Here is a 13,790-nt window from a genome sequence, read left to right on the forward strand (position 1 = left end):
GCCTCCGCTCTGCTCGCGGCCCCTAGAGGCAGCGGCAGCGGCAGCGGCAGCCACCGGCCGGGAGAGGGACAGCGGCGGCGACGGCGGCGAAGAGGGAGGAGGAGGAGGAGGAGGAGGAGGAGGGAACCCGGAAAAGGGGCTGCGCTCGCCAGGAGCGGCCGCCGCCCAGCCCCGGCCCGCCCCGGCCCACAGCGCCCCCTGCAGCGCTGGGGGACCGTGGCCGGCTCCCGTCCCCGCAGCGACCGCGCCACCCGCCCGCCGGGCAGTGTGGTCCTCCGCCGGTCCACCTGCAGGCCACCGCCCAGGAGCCTTCGTCCTCCACGGGCGCCCCTTTCAGCGCAGCCGCATAGTCCAGCCGCCTCGTGTCCACCCACCACGACCTCCCATTACTAGCCCTGGCCTGACCTTCCTGTCACCTAGCTGTTCCCACTCCTCAGTGACTTGCTGATACACCCAAGAACCCTTACCTCAAACTGGCCCCCTCCCTCACTCCTCTTCGCCCTCCGGACCCCACCCTGCCATCCACAGATCCTCGTTAACTCCAAGACTTCTCATTCTCAATATGCAGTACCTGTCTAGCCCTAGACCCACCCTTTCCTCCCAATTCCCTCCAGATTCCTCCCTGATAGACCACGGAGTCATCTCTTGGGTCACTTGGTTAGACTAGAGTGGGCCAGGTGGTTTCCCTGTAAAGTTACTGTTTTCTCCCTTACATTGAACTGGTAATTTGTGGAAGATACTTTGAGACTGTAAATATCCATTTTTTTGTTTGTTTGTTTGTTTGGGAGGAAGGAGAGCTGGGAGGTGAAGAGTCCTGCCTGGAAGGGGAGATTAGGGGTTGAGCATGGTTAGGTGGGCATCCAAGCCTCGGTTACTCTTCTCTTTGATCTTCTGGGGTTCCTGGCTGTCTTGCTTTCCTGTCCATATTCTGTATCGTCAAGAATATCCTCATCCAGCTCAGGTTGCTCTGAGTCTAATTTTTTTTTCATTGTTTTCTAGATGAGACTGTGTTTCTTCTTTGCATTCCTAACTACCTAGGTTCAAGTCCCAGTTCTGTAGCTCACAAGTGATGTGGATTTGAGGCAATGATTCAACAACTCTGTGCTTCAGATTTTGTAGCATACACCCAGCACCTACTCACAGAGCTGTGCAGAGAATTTAACTATGTAAAACAATTGGGACTGTTCAATATTAAGACAGTACATGCCCATACTATTTGTTTGTTAGTTTGGATTTTGGTTTTTTGGTTTTGGTTTGGTTTTTTTTCCAGACAGGGTTTCTCTGTGTAGCTCTGGCTGTCCTGGAACTTACTTTGTAGACCAGGCTGGTCTTAAACTCAGTGATCCTCCTGCCTCTGCCTCTTGAGTGTTTGGATTAAAGGCGTGTGCCACCACCATCAGGCCTCATGCTGTTATTAACTCTATCACCTTTCCTGAAACCAGCACGTGTCTGTCTTTCAATTCTTTCTTCCCTTCAGGCTTGCCCAAGGATACCTCGCCTTCCCACAGCTTGGCTTTCTCTGAAGTTGATACTTTTTTCCATGTCCTTCATAAAACTTCAGCTTGACATGAGTTCTCTCCTGGTCACCATCTGTCCCTTCCTGTGAAAACAACGTGAAAGCATGACAGGGCACTGAGTGCTCACCACCAGGTCACTTAATGTCTGCCATAGCTGGAGGCCTGCTGGTTACAAAGGGGACCCTGAAGGCCACCACATTACCCATGGACCAACTGACCCTTTGTGTGATCCACTGAGAAAGGACTCCTGTCAAAAGAGTTCAACCTGTGTCAAATTAGACACAGCCAAACTGAGGGGTTATTTGGCAAAGCATCTAGTCTGAACTGCCTAAAATGTCAGTGTCACAGCAAAAAGAAAATGTGGGATGCTACTCTAAATTAAAGGAGACTGAGGGCCACCCATGAGGCTGCATACTGTAATCCTACCTGAGGGGTAGACTGTGTGTTCAAAGCCAGCCTGAGCTACATAGTAAGATTCTGGTCTTAGCCGGGCGGTGGTGGCGCACGCCTTTAATCCCAGCTCTCGGGAGGCAGAGCAGGCGGATCTCTGTGAGTTCGAGGCCAGCCTGGGCTACCAAGTGAGTCCCAGGAAAGGCGCAAAGCTACACAGAGAAACCCTGTCTCGGAAAACCAAAAAAAAAAAAAAAAAGATTCTGGTCTTTTGTTGTTGTTGTTTGTTTGTTTGTTTGTTTTTTTGCTTGCAGGGGATGTAGCCAGATGTGGTAGTATAAGTCTGTAACCCCAGTACTTCAGAGGTTAAAGGCAGGAATATCAGGATGCGTTTGAGGCCAGTCTATCTGGACTATGGCATTGAGACCTGTCCAAAACCAAAAGTAAACCATACACATTTTGTTGCTCAGAAGCCTAGAAAGACAGAGCATTTCTACTGCCCTTATCACTCAGAATCAGCAAAGAAGAGCATCCAAAATAAATGGATCAAGCCAGGTTTGGCAGTGCATGCCTGTTATCCTAGCGCTTGGGAGGCTAAGGCAGGAGGGCGGCTTAGGTTCTGTAATGTGTTCAGGCCAGTGTGGGTTATGTAGACCTTATTTAAAAAACAAGAAACAACAAAAAAGCAGGAACATGTGTGTGTGTGTGTGTGTGTGTGTGAGAGAGAGAGAGAGAGAGAGAGAGAGAGAGAGAGAGAGAGAGAGAGAGAGAGAGAGAAGGGGGGCTAAGAATACAGCTAATAGACTCTCATTGGGGTAATTTAAATATGGGATGTATATTATATAATTCTAATGTTTCAATGTTAAATTGGAGAGTATGAGCTTTATATTGGGGTTAAACAAGAAAAGCCCTTCGATTTTAAGAATTTCGAGTGTTGAGGGATGAACTGTTTTAATGTCCACAATGTGTTCTCAAGTGGTTTTGTAGAAGACCAAACAGATAACAATGACATCTGTCCATCCCAAGAACATGGTCATCCATGGAAAGAAGGAACTACTGGTTGACAATAAATGAAATAAGCAAAATACCTGAAAGTGTGCATGCTGATTCCAGCTCTGTGATTCTCGCACTCTGGAGGTGGGCAGGTAGGAGAATCAAGAGTTCGAGGCCCACCTTGGTTTCATAGCAAGAAGACCTTGTCACAAAACAAAAAATTCAAAAAGCCCACAAGTTTGGAACTCTGCACAAATTCAAACACTTTCAGAAACAAAAGCTGAAAGAAAATCAAGCATTTAGAGAATAATGGTCTCTGACCTTTGATTTCAAACCTCTGACCTTTGATTTCAGGCCCACCCAGTCTCTGATTTAGCACATTCTCAAGATCTTAAAGCTGCTCTAAAGTGTTTTTTTTTTTTTTCATTTGTTCATTTTTTCCCCCCTCAGAATTCCCTAAGAACTTGTCCAGATCAGCTAGTCATAATCCTAACCCTTGGGTGGGCTTTCTTAGTTCTAGAAAGCCCGCAATGTTGTACAGAAATTGTAGCTGCTTCAAGCACATGTGCTTTCTTTCCTCGGCTTGCATCAGATTCTCAAAGGAGGCTATGGCCTGTAGAGGATTCTAAACCGCTGCCATTGATCTGAGGACTGTGTCCAAACCCAGCCAGGGCCCCATTCTTTGCCTCCTCCACCCTTGCCCACCTCTGGCCACACCCACACTCCCTGTCCCTGCCCCTCATCCTTCACCACCTAGCCCACACCCATGCCTCATAACCTGATCCCACACCTGTGGCTGCCTGAGGATTCTCCCACACATGGCTCTGGCGCAACACGCTCCAGATTTGGCTGATACTTCATTGGCTCAGCCCTGAAACCTGCAGTCAGCCCTCCCACAGCCAAATGGAAGGTGTTTTTATGGCTTGTTGCAAGGTAGGATGGGTGCCCCACAGAATTGGCAAAGACGCACTTTTTTTTTCTTTATATGGCTAACTTGGCAAGAGTTGGCATGAGGTGTACCCTGGCAGCCTAAGCTGAAGGAATCTGGCTTGCGTTTGTGAAGGACCAAGCAGGTACTTCTGCACAAGTAGGCGGAAGGGCAGGGAGAGAGCCCAGTATTGACTTTTCTTGTCTACTGTGTGCCATTTTACAAGTAAGTGTGATCAGAGTCATATAAAAGGCAATGCAAGAAGATACCTTGAATCAAATCATCCAGCGTTTTCCCACCAACTCCTTCCCAATTCTATCCAAACACTAAAAATGCTTCCCCAAACAAAACCAAAAACATTTTGAAGATCTTAGAGCATTTTCTGTCTATTTTCTCCTGGTTCTGGGGATCAAACCTAGAGTCCCCATTCACCTGTCTTGATAAGGTCCATTTTTAAGACATTTGAGATGTGTACAATCTTTTACCTTTGCATCATTTTTTTTTTTCTTAAAAAGGTACCTTACAAGTTGGATAGGAGTTGTGTATCTGTGATTCTCCATAGTCTTGAGGCTTAGGCAAGACCCTTGAGCCGAGGAGCTAAGACCAGCTCACATAATATAGAAGACCTCATCTCAAAAACAAGACTAGACAAAACAGAAACCTAGCCTAAAAAACATGAAGATTATGAATGATAGTGATGATAGTTTCTGCATTCTACATAGTTGAATTTTTACCAAAAAGAAAAACCCCACAAAACTAAAACCATTGAGTTTCTGCTTTAAATGAGTAGACTATATGATATATGAATTATATCTCAATGAAGCTGTTAAAAAAATCTACAGTTTATCCAGGTGTGGTGGTGGCACACGCCTTTAATCCCAACACTCAGGAAGCAGAAGCAGGTGAGTCTTTATGAGTTCCAGGCCAGCCAAGGCTAAGTAAGTAGTAAGACTCTATATTAAAAAATAAAAACAAAAACAAAACAAAAAAACCCCAATAACAACAATAAAAAAACAGAGAAAGAAAGAAAGGAAAAAAATTATGGTTTAGAGATGCAGACAATACCATACCTTTTCTTTCATGTTCAGAAACTAAAATATGCTTGTGTGTTTAAATATGTGTGTTGTGTGTTTGAAGATCACAGAACCAGAAAGGGAATAGTGAGGGGGAAGAAGAGATTTTTGTTTTCATTTTTATTTTGGGGTGGGGTGTATGGGGTGGGGTGGGGCATGTGCCACAGAATTTGTGCTGGAGGCCAGAAGACAACTTTCAGGAGCCAGTTCGTTCCTACTATGTGTTCAGGGATCAGACTCCGGGTCACCAGGCTTGGTACCAGGCTTGGTAAGTGCTCTTCCCCACTGAGCACCTGCACAGCCTGAGAGAAGACCTCAAGGGCAGTGGGAAGTAGAGAGAAATGGAATATGTGTGCTGACAAAGCACAAGGGAAGACAGAAGGAGGAGGCTCAGCTGGAGGAGAATGTGGGAAGGCAGCGGGGGAGGGGGGCCGGCAGTGAGTCAGAGTGCCTGCCGTCTGCTGTGCAAGCTTGTAGACCCAAGTTCAAATCCCCGGTATCTACATACCTGTGGGTACCTGTAGCCCCAGTAGGAATATGTGTGGGAGCATCTTTCTGGCTGCCAGGATAGCTCCAGGTTTAGTGAGAGACCAGCCCTGTCTCAAGATAAGGTAGAGAGTGATAGAGCAGAACACGACATACACGTGCACATGCACCACATACATATTACACACAAAAAAATTAATAAAAAGTAAAACCCACAGGTTGGAGTTTTGCCATGAGGACTTCCTTTTCTCCAGACGAGGAAACCAAGACCCCCGGTGTCAAGGATAATTTGAGGTAGTCAGTATTTGAACTCACAAAGTTATTTTCCTAACCCCTTTCTGATTCAGTCATCCCTCCCCCAAAGAAATTCATTGTGAAAATCATCTTTTTTTTTAATTTTTATTTTTCGAGACAGGGTTTCTCTGTGTAGTTTTGGAGCCTGTCCTGTATCTCGCTCTGTAGCCCAGGCTGGCCTTGAACTCACAGAGATCCGCCTGGCTCTGCCTCCCGAGTGCTGGGATGAAAGGCATGCACTACTTCGGCCCAGCTAAAAATCATAGTTTTTAATCCTGGGAGTATAAAACAACTTATACGTCAAGCTAAGGGATCAGTTAAAAGAATTATAGCACCTTCCTCTAGTGAAATATTAGACATTTTTAGACATATTAGACCGATAAATGGTGCTTGCGGTGGTGGTGCATGCCTTTAATCCCAGCAGAGGCAGGCGGATCTCTGTGAGTTCAAGGCCAGCCTGGTCTACAGAGTGAGATCCAGGACAGCCTCCAAAGCTACACAGAGAAACCCTGTCTGGAAAAACCAAAAAGGAAAAAAAAATGGTGCTTGCAAGAAATTTTCAGTGATAAGAAGAGTTTTATGATAAAAGGGCTTTTTTTTTATTGTTACAAAAAAGTTACGCCGTTAGTCACAGTAAAAAGAATGGCATGGGACAGTGAGGTGGCTCAGTAAAGTGATTGTCACACAAGCCTTCCGATGACCCGAGTTCAACCCCCAGAACCCATGTAAAGGTGGAAGGAGAGGGGACCTACTTCACAAAGTTGTCCTCTGACACATCGTAATAAATAATATGTAATAAATCATAACGTAATAATAATGTTTAATAATAAAATAAGCCAGGTGTGGTGGCACGGGCCTAATAATTTTAAAATAAAATGAAAATGAAAAGCGGTCATGCCCACTCCCTGCTTTCCAGCTTCTGGAAATGTCACCTTAGACTTTGGGGACTGAGAGATTGTCCTGGGTCATCCAGGTGGGCTCAGGTCATCACACGTGAAGGAGGAAGGGGACAGTCAGAGCAGAAACCGTGATCAGAAGGCTAGAGTTCGGGCTTAGAAGACGAAGAGCCACACCCAGCTGGTGTATGGCCTCCTGAAGCTGGAAAAGCCAAGCCAGTGTTCTCCCCTAAAGCCTCCAAAGTAAAAATGCAGGCCTGTGAGTACCTTGGTTACCAAGGAGACCATTTCAAATCAAGCTGTGTTATGATGTTTGTGGTCATTTGTCAAAGCTGTAGACGGAAACTCTCTGACCAAAGCTTGAATCCGTTTCCGAGTCCCTTCTGAGTAGCCGGGTCAGGAGCTCCCCTCTCTGCTCTCGTTGTTGAGCTGGCGGCGGCTGGGCTCGGGCAGGAGGAGTCGTTTCTCCAGTGGTGTAACTTGGGTGAGCTGCCGGTACCCGGTAAATAACCCCACACCCATGCTCGCGCCAACACTGTAGCTAAGCTCAGTAAGTCATAAAAATCAAAACAAAGAAAGACATGAAAACAAGAGGAAAGACTGCTGGAAAGAAAAAAGGAGGGCAGGAGATGAAAGCGGGTAGAGGACGTAGCAAGGATCCGCAGCGTGGTGTCTTTCTGTTCCTGACGTCTCAGCGCCTCCATCTGTCTTCGGCAATAACGCCCGGGAGTCTGTTTGGCTAGAAACTGCTTACTCTCGATGCTTCCTTCCATACCCACTCGCCCCTACACGTCAGTTACAAATCTCCACTTGTCCTTGCTTGAGTTGAGCCGAAGCCCTCATTCGCTGACACACTCTGGTAGACGGTCCCTATGCCTGTCACACCGAATACAGTTCCACTAAGTAAAGTCTGCTTCTCCATCCTCCACAAGGGACACAAATAAGTCGTTCTTTAAAACGGAACCCGTTACTTTGCCAAAAGGAATTAATGTTTCCTTTAACAGTAACAGACATTTTTTTTTCCCAAAGAATCCAGGAGTCAGTAAGGTAAAAAGCAAAAGCTGTTCTTTGAAGCCTTCTATAATCCCACAGTTTGGTGTATATCCTTCCAGGACTTTCTCCCACAGTAAAAATAAACGATACAACCTAGGCCCTTTCATTTTGCTTGGCTTCATTTCAAAGCAAGATACCCAAATACACGCCTATATTTAGCAGGATGGTTGCAGACAGGTAACAAATGCATAGGGAATGAACTAGAAGGAAATATAGCCAACGCCTCTTGGTCTTAGGATAATGTTCATGTTTATAATCAGAAAAACGTCATCAAAGTATATGGACTTGTCCCCATCCTCACTCAGAAAACTTGACAAGTTGTGGGGACTTTTTTATCAGTCGAGAGGAAGAACAGGGTAAGAAAATGGGATTTTTGAGTTCTCAATTTGATATAAGGAGCCCACAAGTAATGTTGGACTCTCACCTAAGGGTCCCCCTGGGGCTCCAGACAGGTGAATAAGCATGTGAAATAGGGTCCAACTGCTGTCCTGGATCCTTTGCACACACGTTCCTTATGGACATCCTTCTTTTATTCTTTTTTCCCTAATCACCCTTAGAGAGTGACTTGGTGTCCTCCATCCAGACAGTGCCCTACGGGAAGGGCAGAATATGGAACAGCACAGTTAAATTAAAAAAAGGCACAGAAACAGAAATTTTCTGTTAGTTTATCAATGAGGGCCCCTTCCATTCAGCCCATCTGGCTGGGTGGGGATAGGAGCCCTCAAAGTTAATTGGACTCTCCTAATACTCACAAGGAATCATGGATAAAATCATTCAGAGCAAAATGTAAATAAAATGTTGAACATCTATTAATCTAAAATATGGAACAATAAATTCTTCAAATTTCAAAATCTGTGTGTATGTTTGTGTGTGTATATATATGTGTACATGTGTGTATATGTGTGTGTATGTCTGTGTGTGTGTGTATGTGTGTGTGTGTGAACACTAGAGATTAACATCAGGCGTTGCTCCTCAATTCTTCTTCACCTTACATTTTGAGAGTCTCTGTGAATCTGGAGCACACCAATTTCGCTAGACTTGCTGGCCAGCCAACCCCAGGGATCATCCTAGCCTCTTCAGGACTAGGATTATAAGTGGGCCACTACCTCCTGGATTCTATCTATCTATCTATCTATCTATCTATCTATCTATCTATCTATCTATCTATCTATCATCTATCTCTATCCCAACAAATTCATCATCAGCGTCTTCCTCATCACATCCACTACGGCAATCAGCCGCATTTCTCTGCAGATGCCAGCTCACTTCTACCCTCTTGCTAAAGTTGCCTGTCCCTTTACATCGGGACTACTCAGAGCCTTTGCCCCAAATGAAGCCTGCGTCACCTCTGCTGCACAGGCTCAATGCAGAGGTCCTCTCAGCCGCAATCTCTGGGCTTTCAGACTCACCCCATGCCAGGCAAAGTCGTGGCTAGGACTCAGCAGGTTCGTGAACTTGGCCAAAGATTTACATCATCATTCACTAACCTCTATGTAAAATTTAGTATTTCCTTTCATTCTGGATGTAGGGTAAGAAAAAAAAAAAGAGGAAGGAGGGAAGGGAGGAATGAATGAATGAATGAATGAATGAATGAGTCACAGTAATATTAGCAGTACCTGTGACCTTGACACAGATACTTGCTTGTCACATTGCAGTTGGTGTAAATGGGGAGCAAGGTTGTTCTCCAGAAAGGCCAGCTGCCCTGGTTGGTATAAGAAACAGTGTGTGTGTGGGATCCTCCTAGGGCCAGGTGTCTCCTGCATTCCAACCCTCACTCTTTTTCAGTGTAGGACATCCTAGCTGGCCATCAGACTGCCTTTTATGTCTCCTGATGGACACTGGCCGCAGCACCCCTAAGAAGAGAAAACTACAGCATGATACACATCACACTTTCCTGCTTTGCTTTAGGAAGTGCACTGTGTGCATGCTTTTGGGTCTTCACAACTGACTGGAGCATATCTCATGAAAGCCCAGATAGTAGGGATGTGCCCTACGGCTCTGGGGACCTGCCCTCTGGGCTGCCCACCAGAGTAATGTAATACAAAGTGCCAGGGATCCACCCTCAACTCCAGAAAGCACAATCTAAGCCCCTGAAAAAACTCCGAATGACGCACACCCGAGGTGACCAGTCTCTTCATTGAGTCAACGGAGGACACACAGATGGCAGTGGAGAAGGGTGGTGGGCGGGAGACGACACTATTGGAACCACAGTCAACACTGGTGTCATCACTGGAACTAACACTGAGTCAAACAGGACCCAGCCTAATTCTCCAGCAAGTGGAAGCATTGTGTCATCTGCAACCACCTCTACCTCACGACTGTCTAATCCTAACTCTAATGTCCTCTGCTCTGGTCGGGTCCCTCGGAGCACAGGGACACCCTCACGACTGTCTAATCCTAACTCTAATGTCCTCTGCTCCAGTCAGGTCCCTCGGAGCACAGGGACACCCTCATGACTGTCTAATCCTAACTCTAACGTCATCTGCTCAGGTCGGGTCCCTTGGAGCACAGGGACATCCTCCAGGCTCACCTACAGCTTTAGTTGTCAGGTGTCTTTCAGCCTCTGCAGTAGACAACAGTTTCCCCACATCGGTTTGAAGGCTGAAGACGAACTGCAGAACATGCAATGGGAGGTATCTGGCATCTCTTTAGGATTTGGTTCAGGCATCCTGGACACAAACAACACAGAAATAAAAGTCGGGCTGGCCTCTTTCCATCCTACTGTGGTCATTCAATGTCCATTGGTCCACTGCCAGAGACAGTGACTTCGGTCAGTTGATTATCAGGGTACCAATAAGATTTCTCCACTGGAATGTCACCGTTTTACCTTTTAAATGAATACATCTTTTTTGTTTGTTTGTTTGTTTGTTTGTTTTTTGTTGAGACAAGGTTTCTCCATGTTGTTTTGCTGCCCGTCCTGGATCTCACTCTGTAGACCAGGCTGGCCTCGAACTCACAGAGATCTGCCTGCCTCTGCCTCCCGAGTGCTGGGATTAAAGCCGTGTGCCACCACTGCCCAGCAGTGGGGAGGGGGGGGTGTTTTTTGTTTTTTGAAAACTATGTAATTCCTCCTAGTCCTCATCAAACACTGTACTTATTTTTTTCTTATAACATAAAAAAAGGTTATAATTCAAAACTCCAGGGTTATTTGAAAATATTTTCTCTGTAGAAAAATTTTCTACAGAGAAAAATTTTCTCTGTAGAAAATAGTAAAAATGATAACATTTCCCAATAAGCCCTTTTAAGCCAAATAATATCTGAATTATACATAAATATTGATTAGATTTTGGGATACAGAAGACACCTATCTTCATCTGTTCAGAGAGCTATGTTTTACTTAAGTTGTGTAAGTGAGATTCCTATTCATCTTCCCCTTCACTGTTTGATTTACGGCAGACATTTTTCTATAGGCTAATCCATAATCTAAAAAGATTTTAGCCTCCCCTCCTGAAAGTACAGCCAGCATATTCTTTCATCAGCTTGATATGGTACAAATTCTTTTTTTTTTTTTTTTTTTTTTTTTTTTTTGGTTTTTCAAGACAGGGTTTCTCTGTGTAGCTTTACGCCTTTCCTGGAACTCACTTTGTAGACCAGGCTGGCCTCGAACTCACAGAGATCCGCCTGCCTCTGCCTCCTGAGTGCTGGGATTAAAGGCGTGCGCCACCACCGCCCAGCCACAGTACAAATTCTTAATAGTGAAATGTTCCACTAAAGCTTGCCCATTGATTGGGCAAAACCAAAACTTATCATAAGCCGCAGTCATCCTAGGGTCCTTCCTGCTAGGTAGCCTCCCTGGATGTGTGGGTTGCAGTCTGATTGTCCTTTGCTTTATATCTAGTATCCAATTATGAGTGAGTACATACCATGTTTGTCTTTCTGAATCTGGGTTACCTCATTCAGGATGATATTTTCTAGTTCCATCCAGTTGCCTGCAAATTTCATGCTATCATTGTTTTTCTCTACTGAGTAGTACTCCACTGTGTATATATGCCACATTTTCTTAATCCATTCTTCAGTTGACGGGCATCTAGGTTGTTTCCAGGTTCTGGCTATTGTGAATAATACTGCTATGAACATAGTTGAGCATGTATCTTTGTGGTATGATGGAGCATTCCTTGGGTATATGCCCAAGAGTGGTATGGCTGGGTCTTGAGGTAGATAGATTCCCAATTTTCTGAGAAACCGCCATACTGATTTCCACAGTGGTTGTACAAGTTTGCATTCCCACCAACAGTGGAGGAGTGTTCCCCTTGCTCTGCATCCTCTCCAACATAAGCTGTCTTCAGTGTTTTTGATCATGGCCATTCTGACAGGTGTAAGCTGGTATCTCAGAGTTGTTTTGATTTGCATTTCTCTGATGATTAAGGATGTTGAGCAATTCCTTAAATGTCTTTCAGCCATTCAAGATTCTTCTTTTGAGAATTCTCTGTTTAGCTCTGTAGCACATTTTTTAAAATTGGATTGTTCATTATTTTGATGTCTAGTTTCTTGAGTTCTTTACATATTTTGGAGATCAATCCTCTGTCAGATGTGGGGTTGGTGAAGATCTTTTCCCATTCTGTAGGCTGTCTTTTTGTCTTATTGACCATGTGTCTTTTGTCCTACAAAAGCTTCTCAGTTTCAAGAGGTCCTATTTATTAACTGTTGTGCTCAGTGTCTGTGCTACTGGTGTTATATTTAGGAAGTGATCTCCTGTGCCAGTGTATTCAAGAATATTTCCTACTTTCTCTTCTATCAAGTTCAGTATAACTGGATTTATGTTGAGGTCTTTGATCCACTTGGACTTGAGTTTTATACACGGTGACAGATATGAATCTATTTGCAATCTTTTACATGTTGACATCCAGTTATGCCAGCACCATTTGTTGAAAATACTTTCTTTTTTCCATTGTACAGTTTTGGCTTCTTTGTCAAAAATCAGGTGTTCATACGTGCGTGGATTAATATCAGGGTCTTCAATTCGATTCCATTGGTCCGTGTATCGGTTTTTATACCAGTACCAAGCTGTTTTTATTACTGTAGCTCTATAGTAGAGCTTGAGGTCAGGATCGTGATGCCTCCAGAGGTTGCTTTATTGTACAGGATTCTTTTAGCTATCCTGGGTTTTTTGTTTTTCCATATGAAATTGAGTATTGTTTTTTACAAGTCTGTGAAGAATTGAAACACTGTACTTATGAACTCACGGTTTCCAATTTTATTCAGTGAGTTACAGTTGAATATTATGAGGCTGAGGATAGTGGTGTACACATATTATCAACATTATCGTGAATGTTAATGTTAAATTGTTGTGTGTTTGTTTATATGATGTGCGTGTGTGTCTGTGTGTGTGTCATATGTTCTCGAAAGCATGTATACGCCACAGTGCACATGTGGAGGTCAGAGGGTAACTTTTGGAGTCAGTTCTTTCACTCTGCTGTGGGCTGCAGGACTGAACCCAGGTCCCTAAGCTCATACAGCACGCACATTTACCCACTGAGCTGTGTTGTCAACCCATGAATTTTTTTTTTTTTTTTTTTTTGAGACGTGGTTTCTCTGTGTAGTCCTGGCTGTCCTGGAACTTGCTCTGTAGAGCAAGCTAGCCTCGAACTCAGAGAGATCCTCCTGCCTTTGCCTCCTGAGTACTGGGATTAAAGGTGTGTGCCACTACTGCCCAGCAATGAATTACTTTGATGTTCAAACTGTCCATTATTTTACTAGTGAGATTCCCTTCCAACTGGTTCCGGAGTATCTTGTTTGTTTGTTTGTTTGTTTGTTTGTTTGTTTGTAGATAACATTCACTAGGCAACCCAGGCTGGCTTGAACTCCTAGCTTTCTGAAAGATGGAATTACAGGTGTGTGTTACTATTTCCAGCAATGTTTTAGTTATAAAAGATACTCCAGGATCATGATGTCATTTTTCCTGCCCCAGCTCTGCAGTCAACTACTGCTTCAAGGTGTCCTTATTCCTTTTTGTAGAGAGTAGTTTTCAGAAGTCATGATATGGGCATGAAGTGTGTTCACTGTTAACTGCACTCTGCTACCCACAGTACCTCATAATTGCATCAAATCAGCCCCTCTCCCTCTCTCCCTCTCCCTCCTCATGCACACACACACACACACACACACACACACACACACACACATTCCAGTTACTACATTTGTCAATACTGAAAACTATGAG

The 13,790-nt window shown here is 44.6% G+C and overlaps 1 long non-coding RNA gene across 1 annotated transcript; it reads right to left on the minus strand.

The window, feature by feature from the left end:
• Positions 1 to 6,481: 6,481 nt before the first annotated feature.
• LOC131910828 (uncharacterized) lies at positions 6,482 to 7,567 on the minus strand. The gene is made up of 2 exons (XR_009379225.1): positions 6,932 to 7,567; positions 6,482 to 6,813 (listed from the first exon to the last, which is right to left on the minus strand). It is a non-coding gene; the product is annotated as an uncharacterized LOC131910828 (long non-coding RNA).
• Between the last annotated feature and the right edge of the window lie 6,223 nt (positions 7,568 to 13,790).

The sequence above is a fragment of the Peromyscus eremicus genome, chromosome 5, assembly GCF_949786415.1.
Source record: "Peromyscus eremicus chromosome 5, PerEre_H2_v1, whole genome shotgun sequence".
NCBI classification, from domain to species: domain Eukaryota; kingdom Metazoa; phylum Chordata; class Mammalia; order Rodentia; family Cricetidae; genus Peromyscus; species Peromyscus eremicus.